This window comes from Vigna radiata, chromosome 7 (genome assembly GCF_000741045.1).
Source record: "Vigna radiata var. radiata cultivar VC1973A chromosome 7, Vradiata_ver6, whole genome shotgun sequence".
NCBI classification, from domain to species: Eukaryota; Viridiplantae; Streptophyta; class Magnoliopsida; order Fabales; family Fabaceae; genus Vigna; species Vigna radiata.
In genome coordinates, this window is record NC_028357.1 from 29985845 (window position 1) to 29993263 (window position 7419).

The 7419-nt window shown below is 29.2% G+C and overlaps 1 long non-coding RNA gene across 1 annotated transcript; it reads right to left on the minus strand.

Moving 5' to 3' along the window:
• Positions 1 to 768: 768 nt before the first annotated feature.
• LOC111241939 lies at positions 769 to 3315 on the minus strand. The gene is made up of 3 exons (XR_002668374.1): positions 3082 to 3315; positions 2857 to 2927; positions 769 to 918 (listed from the first exon to the last, which is right to left on the minus strand). It is a non-coding gene; the product is annotated as an uncharacterized LOC111241939 (long non-coding RNA).
• Between the last annotated feature and the right edge of the window lie 4104 nt (positions 3316 to 7419).

Consider the following 7419-nt stretch of genomic DNA (forward strand, 5'->3'; position numbering starts at 1 on the left):
AAAATTGCAATTATTATAATACCAACACAGTCTATAAAAGTTAACTAAAGGTAATAAAGCACAAACTTAATTAATCAATTTTTATTTGGGTTTTTGTGTTCATCATGTACACTTGTAGTATTAATTTATGGTATAACATACGGATTAAGGGAGCCTTAAACACGGTGATCTCTTTACATACATGGCTAATTACATCTTAATCAAACCTCAACATGAGCTTTAACTATTATAGTGTTAATTAATATTATAAAATTCTAAATCATATAATAGTTGGATTCCCAAATCTATTCCAACCTCACCGCTCAATCTTTAAACCACTTCACGAAATATTTATTTCTCCTTGTTTTGCTGTGCTGTCTAACACCTTCCTTTCACTACAAAATATTATATATATATATATATATATATATATATATATATATATATATATATATATTTACGTACTTGTATTTATAGTAACATTTCTTTAAAAATGTTACACTATTATGTTCATATTATTGGTTGTGACGAGCAGATGAAATTTATGTATTGTAACTTCACAAAATGTTACTAAAAATACTAAATGGTGTAATGTATGATCCCAAAAATATAGCTTTAAACTATATTTAGGAGTTCTTACATTTATAATAAAATAGAAGAGTTACAGGAAAATAAAGTTAATTTACAGTTATTCTAAAATAACAATAAATTTAAAACTTTACAGGAAACCTTACACTGATACAAACTATAAGAATGAACCGAAGAGTAATACAAGAGATGTATAAGTCGAATGGTACCAAGCTGTTTCCTAAAAGCGTACAAAGTTGAACGGTCATACTCTTAACATAAACGATCGGTCTTCTCCTTCCATCTTCTTCTCCACAAAAGTATCTCCTCCTTTTGCTCACATCTATAGAATGATCATTGCAAAGGAGAATACTGAACGAACACATGGCAAGACGAAAATAAGGGTGAGCTAGTGTAATTTAATTAATTATAATAACATACAATTCAAACAAGTATAATAATTCATACATATAGATATATATAAAGCACACACACATTTTTAACCAACTTATTGATCAAACTGTCCGAACCAGTATGAACATGTAACTTATTATCATTCGTGCACTCGTGGGAAGTAATCTGGAAAAACCATCAGTATTACTGTAGCTAGAAACGCAAGCTACCACACGAGGTTAGCCCTTCATCCCTCATTGTAGTTGGAACCCCAAGCTATCACACGAGTTTAGTCCATTAGCCACCAAGCTATACGCGACCAGGCCTCCTGCTATTCTCACCACATGCAATCACCATTCTCTACTTGATACTAGGTGACCATTAGAATGTCAGGATGAACGACGTACTAAGTTCCCCATTTTCATACTGTTACTACTTCCATAACCATTCACCGAGACATTCCTCCTTGGAATTCTCTTTCACATCCTTATAACAATTACCATCCCACACTTTCTAATTACATTAGCATTGTCATATCATATTTCAATACGATCATACTTTGGCATCCATAACATCTTCAAATATAAAACACAAAAAATAGTAAAATTAATCCTACCCTTGGACACGACTTATGAACCAGACCGAACGGGAGAATGCTCCCTATATGTGAACATGACCGAACGGTCATTTAAAGAACAAGGCTCAAGCATGAGCCGAACCTTATTTTGGGCTGAACACTAAAACATCCGAATACTAAAGTTAAATTGAATATTTGAATCTCAGACCGAATGTTATTGGCTTTAGCTGAACACCGTTGGCTTAGACCAAACACTTAAAGCTTAGGCCGAACACTTAGGACTTAGGCCAAACACTATAGAGACCGAATACCAATGAGAAATCGAGTGCTAGTACATGACCGAGCACTACCAAGATCGAGTGCTAGTATATGACCAAACACTACCAAGACCGAGTGCTAATACATGACCAAGCACTTCTAAGACAATACATGACCAAGCGGTCTTGAACAGATAAAGCTTATAACAGACCGAACACATATAAGACCAAAAGTTATGAATAGACCGAACACTATTTTTAATTGATTAGCAGCACAAGACCGATCGGTCATTAACTGAAAGTCCACAATAGCAAAACTCAGTTAAGACCGAGCACCGAACAATACTAAGAGATCACCCACACACCTAAGACCGAACAATCATTAGCAGTTAATGTCTCATAAAGGCTAGACATAGTTAAAACCAAACATCAGTACTAGAATAAGTACTAGTATAGAACCGTTCAGTCATTAACTAGAACTCCACATGAGTAGAATCCTGTTAAGACTGAACACCAGGGAAAGGTCGAACGGTCCATGAAGAACCCTCAGCGAATTGCATAATTCTGCAGAATGACTGCAGGATTATGATCAACATCAATCCTTACCAATTTCACTACCTTCTCCCAACTCCTAATCCTCGAAACTTATTTTATATAATCGTATACACTCCTCTAAGATCCTCTAAACATTCCTTGCATTAATTTAAGAGTTTCATTCACAGATTTGAGAGTCAATTCTGCAGAATCATGAACTCAATGACCGAGAACCAGATTTACTAATTTTGGTATATTTTTGAATGGCTTAAGGATTCTAACACTTTTCTAAATGACTTTTCCAGATTGCTTAAACAAACCCAACCTAAACCGAACAAAAATCTCCCATTTTCACTATCACACTTCCTTCCATTTTCACTCGGCCACTGACCCAGAATCATGCAGAAACACAATCATCATACACACAACATCAATATTCCATACCAACATTACTGAAAATCAAATCATTCAATTTCCCATACATGCAACATCATTAATCACATATTCATACATCAAAACAAATTAATTAAATTAGTTAGCTTCCCTTACCTCTTTGGCCGAACCAAACAACGTTTATCTTTTCCAAAAATTGCTTTAACACCAGAAAATCCTAGGGACACCTAAAGTTCACCGATTGGTGAGAAAAGACCATCCAATGGGTAAAAGATGAAGTTAGAAAGAAGAAAAGAAGGTTGAAGAACACATGCAACAGTAGGGCTACTTGCATGTGACAGAGTTTTCCACATTTTAACAAAATCAAAAACTGGAACTTACCCGTTCAAAACCCAAGTTTGATCGGTGATAACGGAAGTCCTTGCCACTAGGGTGGCTTATTCGTAATCTGATTGTGGATTAGATGAAGAATAAGATGAGAATTTATAGAGAGAAGGAAAAGAATTTTAAAGAGAAGGAATAGAAAAGAAAACTTCTGAATTTTGGAGAGAAAGAATGTTATGCATAGATGACATGAGGTTTTGAAAATTTCATTTAAATACTACCACCGAATACCACCCGTCCACTCCAAAATCATGCACCTGTCTCCTCCTTCCACCTATCTCCTCCCTTCCACTTGTCATTTTCGGGAGTAGACAGTGTAATGCATAATACTTTTAATTATCAACTAATATAAAAAATATCAATTATAAAATTCATTACCCAAATCTCATAAACAAAAAATAAAAGAAATAATTATAGTACAAAGACATAAAAAATAGTTAAAAGTATAAGTCTACATAAAATGTAGCTTAAATATTTTATTATTAAAATGTAGAGTTTTTTTACCATAATATTTCTAAAACTCCTTTTTAAGACTTCTTTGAAATTTCAAAGGATTTATTAATTTTTTTAAGATAAAAGTCTCCCACAGAGATTTTGGCGAAAATAAAAACAATGTGTGTTGAGAATTTTTAACATAGGTTGAATAGAAGGAAGACTCAAGTTTGTTTTAACGACTATTCAAATTTGTATTATTTTTAATGTTTTAATTATTTAATGACGTTTCTTTTAATAGGAATGTTTTTTTGAAAAAAAAATGTGTAATTTTTTAATTTGAATAACATGCGGAAACTTTTAATGTAATGTTATCATGATACAGTGTAGCCTTTGTCTAAAAAAAATGAATGAATAGCTTGGAAAAGTGAGTTTTTTTGTATGGTTCGACTATCATTCTAGAGATCCAAGCTGAATTTGAGTGTCTTTGATCACAATAAATATAGCATGCAACTTTTATTTACATTATTTAAAACGAAATTTGGCTACTTATACCACATAAATTTGAGTGTGTTTTAAAAAACAAAATATAATAACAACCCTTAATTAATAAATTAAATGTTAAGTTTATAATTAATTTTAATTATTATAATTTTATTTAAATTTATCATGAATCTTAATCATTAGTTTTCAAGTAGTAATTATAACCATACTTATTTCTAAAATTATTATGCTGCATACTTTTGACTCTAATAAATTCCACTACTTTCTCTTTGTTTTGTTTTGTCGTATCTAGGACAAAAAAAGAGGACCAGTAGAGGGTGGAAGCCCATAAGCTATAGTTTCTTTGTAATAATGATGTGGCTGATGCTTCTTTCTGCACCCCCTTGTTTTTATTTCTTCTTCATCCCCACAAAATCTTATATCCTAGTTTCGCCATTCGATTAAATTATATTAAAAACCTTAATTACCTAATTTCTCCTATTCTTCCACCTTCCGCAGATTCATTTTTTAGACAGAAAATATATATAAACAATCCTTCTCTTTAATAAATTTAACTTATATATTTTTAATTTTAAAAAAGGGTTATAGAAGAAAAAAAACGAATATAAGAAGAAAGTCCAAGAAGTCATGTGGTGAGAGGTAAATTGTGGAACACCTAATCCATAATATATTTTTGATCGGATTTTTTTTTTATATTCTGAAATGACTAATTCAAAAGTATCTCTAGATTTAAAAATACATTCCGAACTTTGAAATATATTCCAGAATACAACAAAAGAAAATTTTCAGAATAAATGTTTCGAAAGTTATTTTCGAGTACTAAAATACATTTCAGAATACTTTGTTTTAAATTATTTTTTATATTCTAAATTAAATGTTCTGAAATGTATTTCAAATATAAAATTATACTCTCAAACACTTAATTCGAACTATATTTTGTCATAGTTTTCAGATTGTGAAAAAGTATTTTTCAAATTTGGAAATATCTTTTAAAATACTCAATCTACTAAAAGATATAAAAGTACACCAACATGCTATAAGGACTAACTGATGTAAAATGTATTTTATGTTTAATGTATGAGATAAGTTTTCTTCACAACTTTTACTTTATACATCATTAATATTAATATCGTCTAACATTAAATACATAATTCTCATAATCAATTAATTAGTATCTCTACTTTTGAAAAACACAGACGTTAAAGATGTTGTTTGCCTGAAACTTCCATGGAAGGAAGGAGGAAGACGAAAAGCTTTTGAAGAGGAAAACGTGGTTGCAGATTTCAATGTCAGTGATTCACCAAAATTGTAAATACTCTACGTATAAATGTTTGTCAGTATAATAAATATAAAATTATAGAATTTAAATTTGTTATTGGTAAGAGTTGTATTAAAGTCACTGGTGATAGTAAGACAATTTCTTTGTACATTATGTTTAAACATGGAACTCGTTTTCATGAAACACGTTTTGTTGTTTTACTTTGATTTACACAGGAGAGTAGCATCGTATTTGAGATGTTTGAAAAGTGTTGTTAATTGAGAGATGAGAGCTTACGTACTAATATCACTAACAATTTGTTAGAAGAAGAATGGGAAAAAGAAGAGTTAATTAAGGAAGAAGTAATTTGTTGTAATGTGTATGTAATGAGAGTGTGGGTGAAAGGTGTCTATCGATTTTAATACTGACTCACCCCACCATCACCAATGCTTGCAGTCGCATGGGGCCCACCTTCATACCACTTAGTTAATAAACCCTCAAACTCGGTTTTCCTTGTCGGTGCTCAATATCACAAACTTATATTTATAAATAAGCGGTTTCATACTATATATATAAATAATTATAAATCACATTTTATTAATTAATAAAATTATTTTCTACTTCTTATCCAATAATAAGATAAATAATTGGGTGTGAGTGGAGTCATCAAATTTGCAATGTTGTAGGGAAGTTTTCATGTCCATGGATTTAAGGATACTCCATAAATCTTGGTATTGTTCATTTGAATGAATTTGAATGAGAGTAATTGAGTGGATTTGAGAGGATTTGAAGATAATTTTGTTGTTGTTTATTTGGGTGAATTTGGAGGTAAATGAGAGTAAATTTGGAAGTAAAATTTGTAAAAATTAGTGTAGGATTTAATTTATATGACAGATTAAAAAAATTTACTTCCAAATTCACTCTCAATTATCTTCAAATTCAATCAAATGAACAACAATAAAAATTATCTTCAAATCTTCTCAAATCCACTCAACTACTCTCTCTCAAATTCACTCAAGTGAACAAGCCCTAATGTTGTTATCATGTATGTATATAACAAATTCAGTATATGCGAACAGATTTAAGTAGTTCTAATGTAATAGTTTTGTCCATATTATAAGATTTATTAACAATCCCATTATTTATATTTTTTTTATAAAACTTACTATAAATTTTAATAGTTATATATAATAAGAAAAATGATTCTGTTGAACACTTAACTTTTTAACATTTGATACTATTTTTTCCCTATTTTTTTTAAATATAAAATTTTATATTTTTATGACTTTTATATTCTGCGTCAAATAAATGTAAAAATATATTATAATACTATTGCTCATATCATAAATAAAGATAATTTATTTATAAATACAACTACTCTCTAAAAAGCTAAAGCTAGCAGGTTTAGTTTATTTTTATAACTAATAGGTTCTATCAAACCTTCAAGTTTATTTTTATTTTTTTATTAAAATAGTGTTTTAAAAAGTTTAAGGTTTAGAGTTTAATAAATAAGTCAGACATTTTTACATTCTTAGCCGTCAAACTTTTAAAATTTTATGAATGTGTAATGGAAATTTCTGAAAATTAAATTAGATAATTTTTTAATTTTTTTTATAGAGCGCTTCATTTAAGGTTAATAAATAATAAAACATAAAATTAAATATAAAAAAATAAAGACAAACTTACAAATTACTTTTAGTCTCATTTTTCACCTATTTCGATTTATCACTTAATTTGTCATATTTTAAGTCTTCATTTCCAATTATAACATAAAGAACATTTCATGCCAAATAAAGATCATGAAAATAAAATTGTGAAATAAAATAAAATATGTATTTCTTACAAACAATATAGTTATTTATATTGAAAAAAAAAATCATTGATTTAATTGTTAATGAGTTGAAAAAATTCAACTAACAAAACAATCCTTTATACACATGTGACTTCTTTTATACATGTAATTATATTATTGAATGATATAAAACATGTTTTAAATTTAATTTTAAATCAGTATAGGAGGGTTAGAATTTGTAAATTTTGGATTTTCGCACTATTATGTTATTATGTTAAAGTTATTTGATTTGAAATAATCTGTTTAGCATATCCAAATTCGATCACAAAGTACACTGTAAAAGTAAAGA